Source organism: Ptychodera flava, chromosome 15 (genome assembly GCF_041260155.1).
Source record: "Ptychodera flava strain L36383 chromosome 15, AS_Pfla_20210202, whole genome shotgun sequence".
NCBI lineage: Eukaryota > Metazoa > Hemichordata > Enteropneusta > Ptychoderidae > Ptychodera > Ptychodera flava.
This window is the reverse complement of record NC_091942.1, coordinates 11,227,598-11,237,500: the sequence shown is the minus strand read 5'-3', so window position 1 is coordinate 11,237,500 and position 9,903 is coordinate 11,227,598. Positions and strand designations below refer to the sequence as shown.

General features: G+C 38.3%; 1 protein-coding gene across 1 annotated transcript in view; it reads right to left on the bottom strand.

Moving 5' to 3' along the window:
• LOC139151153 (E3 ubiquitin-protein ligase NRDP1-like) overlaps window positions 1-1,223 on the bottom strand; it is an 8,595-nt gene extending 7,372 nt beyond the window's left edge. The window contains exon 1 of the mRNA XM_070723735.1: window positions 1,089-1,223. The gene's annotated coding sequence lies outside the window, so the exon portion shown is untranslated. The remainder of the gene's footprint in view (window positions 1-1,088) is intronic.
• Window positions 1,224-9,903: the final 8,680 nt, after the last annotated feature.

Genomic DNA, 9,903 nt, shown 5'->3' with positions numbered 1-9,903 from the left:
AAGCCTATGCCCATGCATTAAAATACCTGAGATGAAGTTTCACTGTAGCCGGTAGCCACGAGTGTACCTGCTTACACACAGTTCCTCACTTGCAGCTCAACCGCTGCAGCTAAACTCGCATCTTCTTAGACAAAAACGCTGAAAAGTTTTTGTCTAAGAAGGTGTTTCAACAACAACCGCTAAATATTACGAACATACCGAAAAATATGTTCAGTCATAGAGGGACTGTGGTTTAGTACATAATTAACTATATAAATCTGGAGTCATACAAGTTTAGCATAGACTGGTCACTGAGCAAAGATTTTAGACCGGCTAACATAGGACACATGGCCACAATCTGCCCCTGAGTTTACTTTCAGACTTTTTTACGGCCACGACATCGTATCACTGACAAGTCCGTTTCAACAATTCCCGAGCAACTATTGTTTCTGACATTGTGTTCTGGAAAAAAAGCAGACAAAGCGCTTTTCAAAACAGCGTGACAGCGAATACTAACATACAACATGCCATAATGGTGTTTTCAGTTGTTGGATACATGTCGTAGTTGGTCGCCAGAATTAAGTTGCACGCCACTAGAAACCCTAGAGCCAGACGCGGTCAAATTATATCTGGGTAATAGTCTTTTATTTGACAATTCGCACACACACAAACACACTCGAATGTCAAATATACACAAATCGATTAAAATTTACGAGGCTGCTACGTCGATATCTTTCTTCGTCTTACTTCTAGCGGGAGCTGACCTCACATACCGCGGTGTAATGTTGCCTACTTGCTGGTAAGGAGTTTTGTTGACATCCTTAAATATTGCATAAATTTTGCATCCGGGCGAGATTAAAGCGAAAATCCGCACTAGCGTCCATGTTGACGAACTGAAGCAACGAACGTGACGAATATATCCGGCAAGTGTCCTGGTTTTAACCAGCCTCCACCTGGCCGAAGAACCCAAAACGATCGCAATCGTTACTCACAAATAAAAAAAATCATTGTAAACGCCTTTTACAGGCTCCATTTAAGGACGGCTAGATAAAAATGTCAGTTAAGCTACACTTTGCTCCAAAATCATCCAGAATGTGTGTTGAACTCACCTTTAAATAGGAAATAATACCTTCTAGGTAGCAGACCGCTGTAGCCACATCTCAGTGTCCGCCATCTTGGTAGTGTATAACAACAATGGTTTCTATGAGTGCAAAGCTCACTGCTTTGTATGACGTTCAATAAGGGTCACGGTACACCTGATTGTAATAAACGGAGGGAGGGGCTCCCTTATCCAGCTTGCTCTCAGCTCATGACCACCGATGTAATAAAAACTGCAACAGCTACACCGCTTTTGGAAGGATACCTCCTCAATGAGCTCAAGCAAACAGCCCTATGAATTTCTCAAACCATGCATTGCTTATTCTTTCATTAATTTTATTTTCAAAATTGGACTAATAAAATTTAAATTACTTAGGTGGTGATTTAAAAAGGTCATGCCATCTATTTAAAGCGCGCCGCAGTGTGTTATTGGCAAGACGTAGATTGGAAAGCTTGACGTCACAATTTTAGTGAAAAAATTTCCTTCATGGAGGATTATAAAGCTGTCTATTAAATTCAGGTCCAATTTTATTAGCCATCTTGTCAAACACTGTCCTTCAGAACACCTCGCTCATGAGTCGTTGACCTTTACATGTTATGTGGTTTTTTTCGCAGTTCTATCTTACTCCGAATAGAAGGACGGTCGTGCTACTTCACAATGTTAACGGGCAAGGGTATTCTTGTCGCTGTATAATTCGCCCTTTCCGACGCAGTGCTGGCACAATAGTTCTAATTGTGCTCCCTGAATGCGACTGCCATTCAACGCCGTCGGTAAAGTTTAAGTAGCGAAGAAGCCCAATCAATATGCCTAGTCTGTTCTCTGCTGGGAGTCATGTGAGCCTCGAAGACGTCTTTGTACGGGCCTCAGTGTCTTGGAGACTAAGAAGCTGACTTCTTAAGAAGACCCGAAGTGAAATCTTACAGTTCACTTACAGCCCAGAGTCTTTCCAAGTTTCCCAGCGGCCAGCACGATTTAAGTCTATCGCATGCCCTTCCCGCCGATGCGGCCATTACTGTGTCATTTCATAATTATTATGTTACTGAAAGGGTCAATGGCTGTAACTTTTACTATTATTTTCATTTTTTTCAGAAAAGAAGTATGCTTTCTTGCTTCCTCTGTTTATGAGTCCAAAGTGTTGGTACTTAAAACACGACGCATCCTACAAAACTATACGATAACAATAATTGTCGGACATAGGGATTCTTAGTCCAGACTAGAATTTCTTTACCACCAATAATATTGCATAGCACATATATACAAAAAGTGTCGCTAGGATGAACACTGATGGGCATTTCAACACTGTTTTAGGGGAAAAACGGAAACTAAATTTTACAAACAGAATGATATGAAAATACATAAAGGTCAACGCCTAATTGGGCACTTATTATCCATGGTATTTGAGAATCCTTGGTGACGTATCATACGTTTACGCCCCACTAGCAGGAACTTTCGATGCACCGTCCATTATTTTGTTTGTAAAATACACTATCATGTTCTACTCCAAAGTAAGTCTAAATATCTGGTGTACAACTTGTCACCACATCCTATATGTGAGTAACCTTCGACAATTAACTGAATTTCCAGGCCACTTATTCATTTGCCAAGAATAATATTATACAAATGGTACACAAATTGTTGTGTTTCAAGACATATACTTTGTATTTCAACAGATTTGGAGAAAACGACAAAAATGTACTTGTTTATAAAACAAAAAAACAAAACTGTTCCAAAAGGTCTAAGCTTTTGTCCCTAAATATTCCAATGTTCAAAAAAGAAAAGCGCCCCAGCGCATCATGCTCGGCTACACACAGCCATGGTTTTGTCCGGTGGACATTTTGAGAGTCACTCATCAACCTGGATGATTCAATCAAAAGCCAAGATACGTACACTTCTACAGAGAAAAAAACGTGGGTGGAGAGGGAGGTACAGAGGAAGACAAACAGTGACAAGACAGACAGAGAGACAGAGAGACACAGAAAGAGAGAGAAGTAGATCAAAAAACAGACTGAGGTACATGTAGCTGAGAGACACGAAAACATTGAGTGACAGATAAAGAAAAGAGACATGTTATATTAAAGTACCAATATTAGACATGGATAGATATATGCAGGTGTCACAGCTGTCATATCTGCATACCATTACAGATTATTGAAGCCAGGGTTTGGTGTATCGCGGAGCTTACCAGCTTACAAGTTTACTAGCGTCTCTAATAGTACTGCTGATGTACCGTGACGTGGATTGTTAAATTTCAAACTGTTCTTCCATGTGCAAGAGCCCTTTTTTATTTCTACATTTATTGCATAATAGCAATTGTAGTTAAGATACAGTTACAAAGAATACATTTTATGTATTTTTTGTTGATATACGAGTGCATTCATAGAATCTTCAACATGTCTCGGAGTCACCGTGACGATACAGGAACACTAATACTGCACGCCTGCCGCCGAAAACAAATTATTTGTGAAAGCCTTGGTTTCGCTGTTCCAATCTATATTTCAAATTTATAAAATATGTTTTTTTTTAAATCATATCACCTATTTCCGGTATAAGATAAAAAATTTACCATTAATAGTTGTCTATTTTATGAATTAACCCCGGCAGCTTGGCGAAAACAGCCTGAGTGAGCAACTATGTGTCAATTTGGCCGTTGAGGGCGTTTAACCACCTGTTGGATTTCAGTAATCTGAAGTCTTTATGTGTTATCTACTGACATCAGTAATATTTCGGTTTACTTTTGGCTGTGTGAAATAAAAGCGCTAACGGCATCTCAAATTATGAACCTTAATGATCGAAAATCTCGGAAAGAACAATGATAGTTTTACCATTCATACAATTTGCGAGAGCCAAAGTGAAATCCTCTCAGCCTACCGTTCAACTACAGAGGGCGCAACTACAAGCTCGACGATCATTTTGTTACCCTCGTCCTGTCTGCCAGATTGATTGTCTCGTTTGCTAAGGTGTATCCAAAAAATTAGCTAGATGTAAGGTTTTTGGAAAAATGTAAAAGATCAAAGTTTGCATGAGTATTTTACCTCAACAGTTTTCTGACTTGATGCTGTCATTCTCTTGTACTGCATCTCACGGTGTACAGCTTTAGGGCAAGAGGCTCAGCAAGTAAGTTACATGTGATATAGTCAAGGAGACTTTGGTATTATCGCTAACTTATTTCATAACTTTACTCATTCAATAAATTTTATAACAGGGTTGAAAGGATAATTATCCGTTGCTATGACAATTGTGTATTGTAAATGGCAAACACTGTTTCAACTGTCCATTATATTACGTATAAACATAACCGGTTTTTTTCTTCAAAGCCTCAAATTGCTATCATTTTCTGGTCATGGTTTGTAAATACAATGCAATATACATTCAGTACAGTTTAGGCACAAAGAGACTTGACATTAACATACCAAGATCTCGTGACCTGGCATGGAACAACGCAGAATATGCTTTTGACGCGAGTCTAGAGAGACAAAACGAAAGAAAGCGGCGTGTTAATATTGTAACAGAAAAAATGCCGTTCGTAACGTGACTACGTTACTTGTCTGCCGTGGAGCGACCTCTAACATATGCCAGTGTGATGCACCGGAAAAGATCAGATTTTTTCAAAGAAAAAAAAAAACGAGAAAAAATCTCTGTTCATTATTTACACACTGAAAAAAAATCAAGAGCTTAGCCGCAGTGAGCCACTCCATGCGGTAATCAGAATGAATGAAACATGAAATTACAGCATTAATTAATCAAAATGACCATCAACGCTTAAGATATACAGTAAAAATGTCATCCTTTGATATGTGTGTCCTCGATTTCGTGCAGTTGGCTCCTATGGGGCTCGGGAGACTTTGGCGGCAATCCAAAGAAACGTCACCAGAGTCTTTTAAGTGTGAAATGACCCCCAAGCGCATGTGTTCCGGTAATCCTTCCATAAGCCACGCGTCGTTGCCTGCCGCGATTTTCTCGGGATGTGGTTGCTAGTCATTCTTGAGCGCCATCAACACCTGCGATGTGGGTGTTTATTGTGTGAATCCGTGTAAACAACATAAAAAAAGCTAAAAATAATGCTTCTGTGCTGTTTTTATCCATAAAAAGTCAGGTTTGAACTCGCCTGCCAGCCTCTCCGTCTAAAAGACTTTGAATCGTGTTTGTCTGGTGATGACAGAGGACTCTTCATCGGTTTTCAGGGCAGACTTTCGGGCCGGGCCTGCGTAATCATGCGGGAACCAGGCGAGATTTAGCCATAAAGAGCCGCTGTGCACGTGATTATCAGGTCATACCACGTACGGCTGGTTGCCAGGATTCTAAGTCCGCAGGTGACTTCGACCGTTGAGGGGTTTGTCAGCCATGAGAACACCGCGCCGAACTGAATTCACGCTTGTCATCCTGAAATGTACACAGAAATCAAAGGAAACCAACATGAGTGCCAGTTACATCAGGCCATTCTAGGGGGATTTACTCTTCAAACTGTACAGTTTTGTTTCCACTTTTCACCAACGAATACCAATATATTAGAAAAATTTAAGTATGGAAAACCCATTATGAATACGTCATTGATCACCGCCTATCTGTGATTGCCCTGGAAGGCTATATCAAAAAGCTGTTATCAATCAATTTTCTCTCGTCGAGAGTCAGACCAGCCAAGTAAAATGGGAATTACATGATAAATAACGAGAAAAAATTCTCATAGTTCAGCTCGACGAGTCAATTGGGGTAATTTATCCTCAGCTCTAAGCTTTGGATTGTGCGTTTTGTTTACTTAAAACACCACATATTGCACCACAATCAAGTGGGCTAGTCGCAAACTGGAGTCATACGCCAGTTCTGAGTTCAAACTGGGCTAGATTATACACGTAGGTTATGCCAGTTCACCGACAATTCGGTGACACGTTACCTGTACCCGTCCGCTGTTGTGATTAAAAACTGCAATGGGAGTGAAACGCGGTGATCACATGAAACGGTCAAAAAACGAGCAACCCCGGAGTCAAAGTATAATCCCGCAGTTTAAAAAAAAATCAAAGCTATGACTTTTCACGTTTTTAGTGTCAAGTAAAAGGAATAAGTGTAAATTTATGGGTGCGCTTTAGTGTTTTGTATCACCCCACATACCGATAGATGGGGATTATGTGCATGAATGCTCTTGTCCTCGTTGCCCAAATCCGTTGACAAATTTCCGACACGCCGACCCGCAAAATATAGAGCTTAACGAAGAGTGTTTTAGTTTTAATGCCTTGTTGGTATTGATAATCCAGGCAAAATCAATGGAAGCTTTTCAGACACTAAGCTTCAGTGCACCGCTCAATTCAAACATTTATTACGATATCGCCACCACAGTTTTGGCGCGAGTCTGGCTGTGGCGCCCTCATTCGTTAAGTGAAGCAGTGCCGGTTTATCCAACACAAGCACGCATAACCCGAAAGATTTTATGTAGTAACCTGCTTTTTTCCAAAATCTTCTCATATTATTCACTTCAGTGTCTTGCCCCTAAAACGAGACTTCAATCTTAAAATCAGAGATCTTAGAATTTTAATATACACACAGACTTTGCAGTGCGCTGGCAAAGTTACCAAGCCATACACTGAATAGCCATACTACGATGACATATTCCATTGAAATGCACCAAAACAGCTTAGTAAACGTTGAGCAGTTTTTCCATGCAACGTTAATAAATATGCCATCTCTTATAAACGTATACGCAAGAGATACACAAATCTATCAGCTTTGTATTCAATACTATCACAGCATAGCACACTTTACTGATTTAAATGACCAACAAACGTCACATGTGAATTCAGATGATAACAGCGACGAATAATACACACAAAGACATTTAAATAGCCACGTTTGTATCCTCTTGTTTCGCAAAATTTGCAGGTTTTTTTTGGAGGGGCTACATTTCTAGAACTTGATGATTAAATATCGTATTTTGTTCTCTGAATAACTTGCAATGTGAGTTAAATCTAGTCAAAATATCCATTATTCGACTGGTCAGCTATTTATCAAGGGCAGTAAGGAGTGAAAGGACAATTTTGCATAGAAGGCTGATCAAAGAATTTTTTTGTCTAGACGAAATCCCTCCCTACAAAAATTTTACATGTAAGGAAAGCTTGAATGCTAAGTTAACTTTCTTTCTAGATAATCGCAGTCAGTCGAAAGAGCTGCATACACAAATCCGGTGGAAATTTACACTTAAAATACCAAAATATGTTACGTATTTGCTGATTTTATCAGTAATAGGCAAATATCCATTATTTTCACATTTAACGGCTTGTTCGTTTCACCGCTTGGTGAACACTATATAATAGCTGTGTTGCACCATTGCTTATTAAGTAAACATAAAATTTGAGAAATGTAAGAATTTCTTTGATTTTTACCACCATATATGACCCAATAAGCAAATAATGACTGATAGCACGCCAGCTTTTAAAGCCTAAATTCATACGAGTATGACGTCAGGTTCCATCGAAGGTTAATTTTGTGCTTAACAACCATGGGTCAATGAAATTTCATTTGTTCTACGATAGCCCAAATACTTCAGCGAAGAAACGGGATCATTTCTGACAGCTGTATCTGTTGTTTTGTGGTATTTCCTTAATTCAAATTTCGTCGAACTTGCAGTTTGATAACATTAATGAAGTAGGGGACAGTTGTTGTCAGTTTTAGTGTGGAAAAAATGACGAACCACATAAAAATACAGTGACGGAAAACACCGACTTTGGATTGAAATGATATATGAAGTATGAATGAGTGCTGGTATGCATTGGATTCAACGGTGACATTGCATTTCCCATCCAACGACGAAATCGAACATGGATGACCACCATGTGTGCAATAAAAAGCCGATAGGCGCGTCCGGTGCAAAGGTACAATGAAAAACCCCTTTAATCACTAACAATAATAACAATGCAGACAGAGAGTCAGCAGGTCGCATATTACAAAGTCTGAACAAAAGGCAGGTGTTTAAAAATATATGTATAGATTGAAAAAAAATTATCAATTCAACTCTTTTCACCGTTACAAGCGCTGTTTATGTTTTAATCTTCCCCTATCATCTCGCCATATTGGATACTGACAAGGACTGCGCTATGAAATGAGATAACTTTGAAAGTCGTGAAACAATGGAAGTAGAGAATGACACGGTAAATTCTAATTTGTTTGTAACAAAAGATCGGGTTCGAGAACTGATCCTTTCTATAAAACTTATAATTTGGTAGTTTAAATTACTGTTAATCCAAGACTTAGAAGAAGAAATACCGAAATTTAAATACGATTGGAACTAATTTGGGATAATTGGATAGTGAACTAATGTCGGTTTAATCTGCAAATGTAATCTCATTTGTTTTTCTCTTTAAGCAATGCACTTGTTTTATGAGTAATTTGTAATACTGCAACATTCAGCCATAGGACGTACCTAACACTTTTGAGAAATTTGAAAAAAAATAAAGATCCAATTCTCCCAAATTATTTCCAATCGTGTTTTATTATAAAATATCGGTTTATTCACAGTTTTTCGACATTTCTATTGTAATAGTTAAGAAACTATTCTTTTTTTGCAATTAAGTTGACGAAACATGTTAAATTAAAATATCACCTTCTTTTTGGTATATAACTCAGTGACACATTATTCTATAAACGTTTAAGGTGACTTCAAATTGGAGTCAAACGCTGACAAAAACGGGAACGAGATCTAAAAGTTGGCAAAATTGATCAAAACTGGGGATTATAAGGATTAAGTAGATAAAATTAAAACGTTTATTGTAACTTTCAAATCATTTGATTATAATCGATGATAGACTTGCTTTATGTTATGTTATCGCCATCTAAGTTTAGTAACTAAACAAAACGACTCGAGTCAACCAAACTAAATACAAATATCAGCATGGCCGAGATCATGGAAACTATCGTGATTTATTTTACCAAAATGAAACATTGTGCTGGAATGTATCTGTTGGAAGTGATAAAAATATTCAAAGGGTCACCATTTTCAAAAACAAATATAAGTTCTATTTGTCTGTCTTCCAAAACAGTGACAGGAACTCAGAGAAGGAGAAAATGATGGATTGTCTAGTAATGATAAAGTAATCTAGTATTTTTCATATGTACTTCTTGAAGGATGTTAGTCGCTTCTTCCGTTAAATATGATTTTTTTTTTCAGAATTTTTCCTTCGAACCAGAAAACGCAGTCATCGCTCCTGCAAGTCTTAAACTATTAGAAATACACGTCTTTTAACTGAAGACGGTCAATGTTGCAGGCATGAGTCTCTGCGACTATCAGTTGACTCCATGACCAGGATCCATGTTATGCTTATTCAAAAACTGTATGACATCAGGAGTGAAAACTATCATCGTAAGTCAACGATCAACAAATCGTCTCACTGAAGTTCATGCCTCGAAGCGACTGTACGGAAATTAAAGCTAAGGCGTCGGTCTTTGTTTGAAAAAAAAAACAGGCTGTACTGACCAATTCTGACTGCTTTGTAAGATTGCCATACCGCTGCCCTGTAGCGCATCGCGTTCTTAATTGTTAATCTTAACATGTGTAGTTTTAGCAGCCGTTATTGTAAAACACCCTGTTTCTCCCTGTGTTGCCTTTAACGATTTGTCTTTACAATTATGACCCAATTATGTGTTTATTCGCACACCATAGTTTTTACAATCCGCGTTTATTGCGAATACGAGAACCTCTAACGACGCGTAATGATCATTCTTTTCATATTACATTTTATTCGATGCAACTTTAATAAAAGCTTTAAATTTGATGTACATGCATGTTGACAGGTCATAATCAGAATTATATTCTTTTGTCGGAATCTGATAGTCGGCATCATAAA